This window comes from Chelonia mydas, chromosome 1 (assembly GCF_015237465.2).
Source record: "Chelonia mydas isolate rCheMyd1 chromosome 1, rCheMyd1.pri.v2, whole genome shotgun sequence".
NCBI lineage: Eukaryota > Metazoa > Chordata > Testudines > Cheloniidae > Chelonia > Chelonia mydas.
This window is the reverse complement of record NC_057849.1, coordinates 161,956,647-161,968,505: the sequence shown is the minus strand read 5'-3', so window position 1 is coordinate 161,968,505 and position 11,859 is coordinate 161,956,647. Positions and strand designations below refer to the sequence as shown.

General features: G+C 44.4%; 1 long non-coding RNA gene across 1 annotated transcript; it reads right to left on the bottom strand.

Annotated features, from left to right (window-relative positions):
* Window positions 1–222: 222 nt before the first annotated feature.
* On the bottom strand, window positions 223–5,739 carry LOC122461847. Its single transcript, XR_006284065.1, has 3 exons — window positions 5,550–5,739; window positions 4,614–4,837; window positions 223–1,941 (listed from the first exon to the last, which is right to left on the bottom strand). It is a non-coding gene; the product is annotated as an uncharacterized LOC122461847 (long non-coding RNA).
* Window positions 5,740–11,859: the final 6,120 nt, after the last annotated feature.

Sequence of the window (11,859 nt, the reverse complement as noted above, 5' to 3'; positions counted from 1 at the left end):
AATAAATTCAGCAGAGATGCATTTTTTATTTTTCTTCTTCACATAAGGGTGATCCTGCTTCTGCTCTCATTGAAGTTCACAGAAGTTTTGCTATTAACAATAGGAACAAGAACTGGGCATGCAGGAGCACATGTTGTTTTTTCTACATTCAGTTAGTTGCTCCAGTGCTACAGGTCAAATAACAGCACTTATCTTTAAAAAAAAAGAATGTAACGTTTTCTTGTAAACTTCCTCTTCCTCTTTGGTATTGCTCCAGAGAGGAAATATCATTCAATTTATTGGAATATGAATGTTGTTAATACAGCATCTTTGAGCTGCCCTGAGTAGGCATATTGAGAAATAATTCATGTTACAATCTTGATTGCATGCGTTTGAATGCAAGATTCTGAGGCCAGACAAAAATAAAGCCTACAACCAACAAGTTCAGCTTGAGATGAGAACTGTCCTGTAATAATACATCCTCCAAAGCAACTTGTTACTAGATACCTAATCTGCAGCAAGGCATATCTCTCTATCACCCAGCCTAGGTCACACTATAGTGGCCTCAGTAATAATCCCACATCCACTCTTGCAGTGTGGAATGGAAATCCCTTACCTATAATGCTTCCAAGGTTGCAAGGACTTTAAGATAATGATTTCTATTCTATACTATTGCACATAGGGTCTTATACCACCCTCATCACCATAGTATATGAGTACCTTCCACTAGTGAATTATGTGACATGCCTAACATCAGAGCATGTGTGATTTGTTTTTTCCCTTTCATTGTCTCCCCAGGAAGAGAATTGTGTGTAAAGTGGAGTGTTTTCTTTGGTTGGATATTTATTTTATTTGTTTGGAATTCTTTGATATGTATGTTGCTATGTGTTTATATTAGAGAATGCAAGGTGGAAAAAGAACACTTTGCCCTTGGAGTGGAAAGTTTATGATGGTTCTTAGTTCTTGTGGGAGTTCATTGCATGGTTTCGGACAGGCCCCTGAGAAAGCCCTGTTTCCTACACAGGTGAGATTTACTCTTACAGTAGAAAGTTCTATTGTACCCGAGAAGCAGAGCTGTAAAAAATGCTCTTCATCTTGGAGCTTTACACGATCTATTAGATATGCTGGGCCCAGGCGACTGAGCGCCTTGAAGATAAGGACCAAAACCTTGAACTAGACTCAGTATTCTAAGGGAAGTGAGACTAGAGAGTGAAGGACACATTTGATGTGCTCACAGTAGACTTATATTCCTTTGTCATCTCTCATCTGTACTATAGCAATGATGAGAGATGACAAAGGAATGGATAACTCAGGCAAGGTCACTATCTGCCAGGAGGGGACAGAGTCTCCTAGCCATCCAGAGACGTTAGAAAGCGTTACTCGCAGATGTTGCCATGCAAGAGCATGGTGTCAGTGAGGTACCAAGAGAACTAAACAGCAGTTCTGCACAGTGTGCCTGAACAGATTATCACAGTAATCAGCAAAATTGCAATGCAGGCATTTCTCCTACAAAAAGCCAGGCCCCTGCTAGTTTAGTTAAAGGAAAATCTCCAATAGCTGTAGGGCAAAGACCTGTGTGAAAACTTCATAGCAAATTCCCTGTCAGTAGGCAGAACTCAACTGATTTCACATTTCATGATAGAACTGAAACTCACCAAGGTTTGCTGAGGTGTGCCACCTCCCCACAGCTACATAACCCACATATGTCTGCTAGATTCAAAACTGCCTAACAGACTGACGGCTCATCTCAAATAAAGAAGATGTCACTGGTTTATTTACTCCCACACAAACTTTGTGCTGGAGGAAAGAAAGTCTCCTGCAGTATTTGTTTTCAGGATCTCTTCATGGAAAAGAAGAGATCACTTCTCAGGGGGTCTCAGTCTGCGGCAGAGAATTCAGTTGCCAAGTTTAAGATTCTTCTTCAATTTTGTCTCCCCTGAAGGGTCCCTGAGGATGGAGCACCTATGAGGAAGTGGGAGGAGAGTTGGCTGTGAATTTACCAGTGAAACAGAGGATGGAAAATGCCAAATCACTGAACCTGAAATGTTTCACAGAAACCTATCAGGTTCAACAAACCACAGGCAGAGTTCCAGTGGAACAACTGCTTCTCCTTCTGTCTGCATGCATTTTCCCCAAACACACACACACATACACACAGCTTCAACTGATACCTTAGTCCCTGAGTTTGCAGTAAGGGAATCCCTGAAACCACATGGTTTAGCTTCAGATCATGCCTTGCCGTGTAGCCCTTTGCCTTGGGCAATAGTTTCTATAGTTTCCAGCTATCTCACTACACAGAAGGGCTTAATTACTCCTTTCACTGAGCCTGAAAGAAGGTTACTTAGCACCAGGGGCCTCCTTACCCGTACACAAAGTATGCAGCTGCGTAGGGCACTGGGAAATTTTATTATGGGCACTTAATGCTGAAAGGCTATCTGCAGAGATCTATGACTATGCTATTTTGTTGCTACAATCTGTTGTTGGTTGCTGTGACCCAGGGAGCCCCTCAATACCAACTGGCAGAGGGGCCACCAAACCATAACTCATATCATGCCTGACACACTCATTGCACCAATTACTGTTGTCATAAGCTCTATCCAGAAGGTAGATGTGTAAGGTGTCATTTGCAAATCAGTAACAGGCTGGTAATTAATATTACTGTGTGATGTATGTATGGGTGGTGTATTAAAAAACAGATCTGTGCTAGAAATTTGTTCTTAAAATGTGTTTGGCAGACGGTGCCTAAGCCTCACCTGTTCTAGACAAAGGCTGTTTCACAGACTTGACTGTGTGTCCAATGTAAATTAGGCAAGATGTGAGTTAAGACAATAAAAAGCATATTTGCATGCAAGGTAAACAAAGCCATCAGGCAAGCAAATGAGGGAAGATGACCCCTTAGCCATCTTAACAGGCGATGGAGATTGCACCCCTCAGGAAGCCTTCCTGCCTCTTGAAACAGGGTTAATGAACTTTGGGATGATATAAACAGAGGCAAAAAGCCATTTTTGTTATCCATCATTGAAGGGATGATTGGATACAGGACCCTTTGAGCCTATGAAATTTGGGTCTGCTAGTCTGGAGGGGGATAACTTGAGGTAAGCAAGGAAACTACTCAGGGAAAGATTGTAACTTGCTAGAATCAAGTTTTAGCCATTAGAAAGCATGTTTGTTTTATCTGTAACCTTTCCTCTCTCTTTCACTCCTACGTGTAATCACTGAAACCCATGTTCCTTGTTCATAAATTTATTTTTATTTTATTACAAAATCATCTCAAAGCTGTGTATTAAACTGAAGTATGGGCCTTCAGCCAATCTATCAGGCTGGTGTGTATACTCTGTCCCCTTGGAGGCAGTAAATTAATAAGTTCTGTGAGGGTCCAGTAAGAGGGGCTGATGGTGTCATTCTGCAAGGTGTAACCAGACTGGTGGTAGCCAGGGTGAGGCGATTGTGCTGTGAGCTGCATGCTGCGGTCAGGGCTCTGGGCCAAAGCTGCACAGCACAGAAGCACCCAGGGTTACAGGGCGGGCAGCAACACAACCCCTTACTGGTCTGAGTGAAGCCACAGTTACCTTTAATGATAATATTTTATACTCGTATAGCATCATTTTTGAAGGATTACAAGGCACTTTATCAACATTAACATATTGAGCCTTTTAACCCCCTTATGCAATAGTTAAATCTTATTTCTATTTTACATAAAGAAAAACTGATGTATAGAAATGTTGTTATTGGAGCTGTCTCAGTCTCAAGATATTAGAAAGACAAGGTGGGTAAGGTACTATCCTTTATTGGACCAGCTTAAGCTTGTGTTTCTCACCAATAAATGTTGGTCCAATAAAAGATATTATCTCACCCACTTGGTCTCTCTGTACAGAAAGATTAGCTGACTTACCCAAAGTTACAGAGGAAGTTGTGGGAAAGCTGGCAATAAACCCCAGACGTGTTATGTTCTTGTTTTGTACTTTAATCACAAAGCTCTATTTTTTCTTTGTGTTTTGTTTTGTTTTTCTCTTGAGAAATAGCTGACTTTTAAAATATTTTTTTTCAGTTACTGAAATTTGGTATTATGCAAGCATAGACTCTGGCTCCCTACCCAAGTTCTCTCCCATGTGTTGTCTTCACGATTGTTTACCAACAATTTATCAACTTCAGTGTTCTATAGACTAGGGTTTATAAAGGGCCATACTTCAGGGAATTTGTTGGCAGAAATCTGAGTTTCATCTGAGATAAAACATGAGAGTTAAGAAGAAAAGACTGTTAACTCTCTTTTGAAACAAACAGAGGCTATGTCTACACTACAAAATTAGGTCAAATTTATAGAAGTCGGTTTTATAGAAAGCATTTTTATACAGTCGATTGCGTGTGTCCCCACACAAATGCTCTAAGTGCATTTAGTCGGCGGAGTGCGTCCACAGTACCGAGGCAACCGTCGACTTCTGGAGCATTGCACTGTGGGTAGCTATCCCACAGTTCTCCGCCGCCCATTTGAATTCTGGGTAGAAATCCCAATGCCTGATGGGGCAAAAACATTGTCGCGGGTGGTTCTGGGTACATATTGTCAGGCCCCCCCTTCCTTCCCTCCCTCCGTGAAAGCAATGGCGGACAATTGTTTTACACCTTTTTTCCTGGGTTACCTGTGCAGACGCCATACCACGGCAAGCATGGAGCCCGCTCAGCTCACTGTCACCGTATGTCTCCTGGGTGCTGGCAGACGCGGTACTGCATTGCTACACAGCAGCAGCTCATTGCCTTTGGCAGCAGACAGTGCAGTATTATTGGTAGCCATTGTTGCCGTACTCCAGGGTGCTCTTTTAGCCGACCTCATTGTTATTATTGCTTGCTGTGTGCTCCACAATATCTGTGAAAGTAAGGGGGAGACGTTTATGGTGGGGTGGGAGGTTGAGGCAAATCGCCTGGCCGCTGGTTACGCACAGCCAGACACCAGGGCGGTTAGAAGAGCACAGGAGGGAGCGCTGCGCATCAGAGAAGCTTTGAAAACAAGTTTCATGACTGGCCAGGCTACGGTGTGACAGTTCTGTTTGTTTCTCCTTGCTGAAACCCCCTCCCCTCCTTGGTTCACTCTACTTCCCTGTAAGCTAACCACCCTCCCCTCCCCCCTTCAATCACCGCTTGCAGAGGCAATAAAGTCATTGTTGCTTCACATTCATGCATTCTTTATTCATTCATCACACAAATAGGGGGATAACTGCCAAGGTAGCCCGGGAGGGGTGCTGGAGGAGGGAAGCACCAGGTGGGGTGGTGGAGGAGGGAAGGACAAGGCCACACAGCACTTTAAAACTTACTGAATGCCAGCCTTCTGTTGCTAGGGCAATCCTCTGGGGTGGAGCAGCTGGGTGGCCGGAGGCCTCCCCACTGTGTTCTTGGGCGTCTGGGGGAAGAGGTTATGGAACTTGGGGAGGAGGGCGGTTGGTTACACAGGAGCTGTAGCGTCAGTCTGTGCTCCTGCTGCCTTTCCTGCAGCTCAGCCATATGCTGGAGCATATGAGTTTGATCCTCCAGCAGCCTGAGCATTGACTCCTGCCTTCTTTCAGCAGGCTGATGCCACCTACCATCTTCAGCCCGCCACCTCTCCTCGCGGTCATATTGTGTTTTCCTGCACTCTGACATTGTCTGCCTCCACGTATTTTGCTGTGCTCTGTCAGTGTGGGAGGACAGCATGAGGTCGGAGAACATTTCATCACGAGTGCGTTTTTTTCGCCTTCTAATCTTTGCTAGCCTCTGGGAAGGAGAAACATGCAGCTGGTGGAGGAAAAAAAAGGGAGAGTGGTAGTTAAAAAGACACATTTTACAGAACGATGGGTACACTCTTTCACAGCAAACCTTGCTGTTAACATTACATAGCACATGTGCTTTCATTACAAGGTCACCTCTTATTGAGGGTATGCAGGTTTGGTGTGAGAGATCACTCACGCAGGGCTAGGCAGCAGAATTCGGCTTGCAGGCAGCCATGGTAAGCCACAGTCTTTTGGCTTCTTTAACCTTCATAACATCTGGGAATAGCTTCAAATAGCAGCGCCCTCATTTCCCATACAAAGTAGCCATTGGGTTGGCCATTAAAAATGGGTTGGCAATTTAAAAGGAGGGGCTGTGGTTTCCGGGTTCATGTGCAGCAGAAACCCAACTAACCCCCTTCCCAAACACACACACACACACACACACACACACCCCCAATTCTCTGGGATTGATGGCTTCACCCCTCCCGCAACCGCATGGCTAACAGTGGGGAAGATTTCTCTTCAGCCACAGGCAAAGAGCCCAGCAGGAACGGACATCTCTGAATGTTCGCTAACTAAAACCACCCTATTTCAACCAGGTGACCGTGAATGATATCACTCTCCTGAGGTTAACAGAGATAAAAAACAGATGTCGTTTGAATGCCAGCAAACACCGGGACCATACACTGCAATGCTTTGTTCTGCAATGATTCCCAACTTTGTGCTACTGGCCTGGCATGGTAAAGTGTCTACCAGCATGGCTTCATCTCCCCATACAGCGATCAGATCCCGTACCTCCCATTCAGTCCATGCTGGAGCTCTTTGGCGATTCTGGGACTCCATCATGGTCACCTCTGCTGATGAGCTCTGCATGGTGACCTGTGCAGATGAGCTCGCCACGCTGGCCAAACAGGAAATGAGATTCAAAAGTTCGCGGGCCTTTTCCTATATACCTGGCCAGTGCATCTGAGTTGAGAGCGCTGTCCAGAGCGGTCACAACTGAGCACTCTGGGATAGTTCCCGGAGGCTAATACCGTAGAATTGCGTCCACAGTACTCCAAATTCAACCCAGCAAGGCTGATTTCAGCGCTAATCCCCTCATCAGGGAGGAGTATAGAAATCGATTTTAAGAGCCCTTTAAGTTGAAAAAAAGGGCTTCATTGTGTGGACGGGTGCAGGGTTAAATCAAGATAATGCTGCTAAATTCAACCTAAACTCGTAGTGTAGACCAGGCCAGAGTGTGGGGCCTGGTCTACACTGCGAGGGGGGACAAGCGAAGTCGGTCTAAGTTACGCAACTTTGGCTACGAAAATAGAGTAGCTGAAGCTGATGTACTTAGAGGTACTTACCGTGGTGTCTTCACTGCAGTAGGTCAACTGCTGATGCTCCCCCACCAACTTCGCATACGCTTCTCACTCCAGTGGAGTACCAGAGTCGATGGGAGAGCACTCGGCTGTCGATTTATCGTGTCTTCACTAGATGCAATAAATCGATCCCCACTAGATCGATCGCTCCAGAGGTAAGTGTAGACATTCCCTGAGTTGGTAAGATATCTAAGGTACCTAATGCAATCTCAGAATCTTTATTTATTTCTTTTGTACCAAAAGCCACCTCTCTCAGGAGGCATGCTTCCTGCATAGGACTGGAAATTAGCTAATCTATGACACCATGATTTGCACATAATCCATGAGATGCTGTCAAGGTTCCTTCCCCACTCTGAACTCTAGGGTACAGATGCGGGGACCTGCATGAAAAAACCCCCTAAGCTTATTCTTACCAGCTTAGGTTAAAAACTTCCCTAAGGTACAAACTTTGCCTTGTCCTTAAATAGTATGCTGCCACCACCAAGCGTTTTAAAAAAGAACCAGGAAAGAGACCACTGGGAGACGTCTTCCCACAAAATATCCCCCGAAGCCCTACACACCCCCTTTCCTGGGGAGGCTTGAGAATAATATCCTAACCAATTTGTTACAAAATCATCAAAGACCCAAACCCCTGGATCTTGGAACAATGAAAGAATCAGTCAGGTTCTTAAAAGAAGGATTTTATTTTTTTTAAAAAGAAAATAAAAGGAAGGTAAAAATCATCTCTGTAAAATCAGGATGGAAAATACTTTACAGGGTATTCAGATTCAAAACACAGAGGATCCCCCTCTGGGCAAAACCTTAAAGTTACAGAAAACAGGAATAAACCTCCCTCTTAACACAAGGAAAATTCACATAAAACAAAAGATAAACTAATCTGCCTTGCCTGGCTTACCTATACTGGTTGCAATATTGGAGACTTGGATTAGGATGGGTTGGAGAAGATGGATTTCTGTCTGGCCTCTCTCAGTCCCAAGAGAGAACAACCACGTAAACAAAGAGCACAAACAAAAGCCTTCCCCCCCCCCCCCCGCCACCCCCTCCCCCCCAAGATTTGAAAGTATCTTGTTCCCTTATTGGTCCTTTGGGTCAGGTGCCAGCCAGGTTAGCTGAGCTTCTTAACAGGATGTTGCCTCTGGCCAGGAAGGATTTTATAGCACTGCACACAGAAAGGTGGTTACCCTTCCCTTTATATTTATGACAAACGCATGGAGCTATCAAGCACTGTGGTTCTGATTCTGAGCCATGTCTCTGGTGTGCCACAATCTAAGGAAAAGAGGGTATCAAACTAATGCCTCTAGAATTCTAGAGGTAGCTAGGAGCTAGGTTGGCCCCTACTGGTTTTTTAATTTACAGCAGCTGTCAATAATTTTGTATGGTGCTTTCAAGCATCCCAGATTAGCCAAAGTGCAAGGTGTTCTGGCCACACATCTTCCTGCTCTTGACAAGCTCCTACACCAGGGGTGCAAGAAAGGGAAGCAGAAGGACACGGTGCTAGCCCTTTGCTGCCAGAGGAATCTGCCAGGATTTTGACCCCTTTAGGCCACACAAGTAGCATGAAGAGACTGGAAAGCAGCCCCAAAATAGGCCTGTATCCAGTATACAGCCTGTATCATGACGCTAACCCCCACCCCGCAACCTCGACCTCCACTCCACCAGAATTCCCAGCCTTTACCACCTATTGGTCAGCTTTTCCCTTAAAAACCTCTGTGCTTTCTCCCACACTGCCCATTGCACATGGGGAAGATGCCCTGATAAAATCCAATCACCCACTACCTTATCTTCCCTCAAGTCTCACTTCTGCCATTGTATCTACAATCCCTGGCCTCCTGACCATGGCTAGACAGAGCTAAGATGTGACTATTTCTCTTCCCCTTTCTACCCTTTCCTACTCCCTTCCTCTGTACTTGTATGGCCAATAAAATTAATTAATTTAAAACTCTGTAACTAACAAAACTGTGCCTATTCTTCACCAATTTCATTTGCTTGTATGCTGCAATATCTCCATTCACCTGTTCTTCATCAGTTTTGCCTGGACTACCCTTAAAAGTTTTACTGGTATAACATTTTAGTTAGGACTGCAAATTTTTACCAAAATTGTTGTATCAGTAAAAGCCCTAGTGTACATGCAGATGGATCAAGGTGCCTTATGCTGGTGTAGTTATTCTCCTTCCCGTATAAGAATAAGATAAATTGGTATAATCCTTTTATACAGGTATAATTGCACCCACTATACTGGTATCGTTGAAGTGGCACATCTTTTACATGTAGATAAACCCTTAGTGTCATGAAATTGCAAGGCTTTCAGGGCAAGAATTGTCTCTTTTCTGTGTTTATGCAACACCCAGCATAACAAAGCTCCCATCCTGACTGGGGCCTTTGGCTGCTACCACAATAGAAAAATGTACTACTACTACTAGTGGTTACTGTACACTTATGGTATGGAATACTCTGGCTGGAGAGCTCCAAAAGAGCCTGGCCAATTAGAAGTGGTTGCAACTGGAGTTTGTTCAAGACTAGACCTAAGAATGAAGCGAGTTATAAAGACAGATGTATTCTTCTTCTAGCCTTAATCCCATCTATATGGGATCAGCTCTTTGACTCCTCCTTCTCCATTCCAGCAGCTCCTCAAGCTCTACAGCTAATAAAATTCTTTGGTATCTGACATCCATCCTTCTAGTTTTGGGTCTTCCAACCCTTCTCTTACCCTCCACTTCTAAAGCCGTCTCTACACTACAAACTTTGGTTGATGCCAGTTACATTGGCATACATCCACCAAAGTCTGTGTATCACTGCTTGCATTAACGCTGCAGGTACTCAACAAGAATGCGTGTGTCTGCAGAGCACCGGAGGTAGGTACCCCAGAGATACACGCACTGCCATCTGGCATGATGTTTTTCAGGGACTTTTCACAATGTATTGTGAGATGGAAATGACTTGCACAGGGATCTCTGGGAACTAGGAGTCAAGTTCCCAGCATGCAATTTTCTCCATCCCATAATGCCATCACTGTCCCATAATTTGTGTGTTTTATTTTTTTTTTTTAAATCCCACAAACCAATTCAGCACCTTTCGGTGTCTGTCATCTCTTAGAGAAGCATGGAGCACACTGAGCTCTGCACTGTTCTCATGACGTTGCTGATACAGGATGCATAACTGCAGCACTTCCTGTGGGTTTGCAAGCGTGCAGGGCCATTAATCATCTCCTGCTATGCAGGTCTGTGACTCTCAGCAATGTGCAAGACATAGTGGATGGATTTGTGGTGAGGCAATAGACAACAAGCTGTGAATCTCTACATGGGTATCTGACCACCACCTACCTGCCTTTAGCATGAGGAACTCCTGTCTGTGCCTGCTGTGCATCAGCTCCCTGAAACCACCAGCCTCTGGCAGCACAAGCACTGCCTTCCAGGCCTTGCTCTCTCTGAACAGGTAGTGATAGCCACACACCAAACCCTGAATCCTCAGAGCGTTCCCAGCAGTGTCCAGCCCCTTATTCACTGAACACTCACAACATTACCAGGCCTGCTGTTCCCGAAGGAACAAGACACACCAGCTTGTAAGATTCAACTCAAGATCACCACTTTGCTTCCCTCCCCAGTAGTTGGGTACAGTTATAGGGAAAACAAGAATAAGTTTGTTATTAAAGAACAGAGATTCAAGTGGTAATGAGTAAGAATATCAAAAACAAATGGTTATGTATAAAACAAAATCATAACACGCTTTCTAGAGACTAAACTTAACTACCTAGTTACTCTCTTGTCCAAAGACATTCATCTCACCTAAGGTTCTCTTCAGCATTTTCAGCTATGCCTGGTTTTGACCCCTCTTTCATTAAGCAAACTCTCTGCCCATTTACTTCCTAGGTGAAGGATGACAAGGTGTATTATTTGTCCCCCAAGTATAGTAGAGCAAGACTTTGATTTGCACCCCAAGATAGGGTCCCCAACCTGCTGTTTGTTTCTTCCTGTTATTTTTCTCCTTTTGAAGTTTTTGCACTCCTTCATTAATATTCAAACTGGTGAGAGGAGACCATTGTGAACTACACCATACTTTAGATGTAAGCAAAATAAGCTTACAACTAGATAAACATTTATATCTGACAGAAAACCTATTTTTCACCTTTTCTCATGACCAGTCCCTAGACACAGACCCTTAAGAACATAATTGTAAGGATGTATACATAAATCCTCACACAACATCCATGCATGCATATTGCAATTATATTGGTAACCAATCTGTCACTGGCTTTTATCTGAAACCTTACATGACACTTTTTGGTGAAGTAGAATATGCATGCCAGACTCACGAGATCCCTGTAACCCCCTGCACTCTCTTGCCAGTTGGCATTAAGAGGTTCTTGGGTCTCACATGCATATCCCTATTTGGGCACCAGTCCCCCTTGTCAGAGAGTACATCAACGGAGAGGGCTACTTTTCTCTGGTTATGCAAGAGTTGGTGGATTACCGAGGGTTCTTCACCAATATCAGTGTGGGCTGGTCAGGAAAGGTGCATGACTCTTGCATCTTTGAGAACACAGAACTGTTCAGAAAGCTACAAGCAGGGACATTCTTTTCCAACTGGCAGATTACCACTGGTGATATGGAAATGCAAATAGTCATTCTACAGCACCCATCCTATGTCGTGGTCCCCTGCCTCATGAACCCATACACTGGCCACATCGACAGCACCAAGGAAAGATTCAACTACCAGCTCAGCAGGTGCAGAATGACTGCTGAATGTGCAATTGGTAGACTAAAGGGATACTGATGGTGTTTACT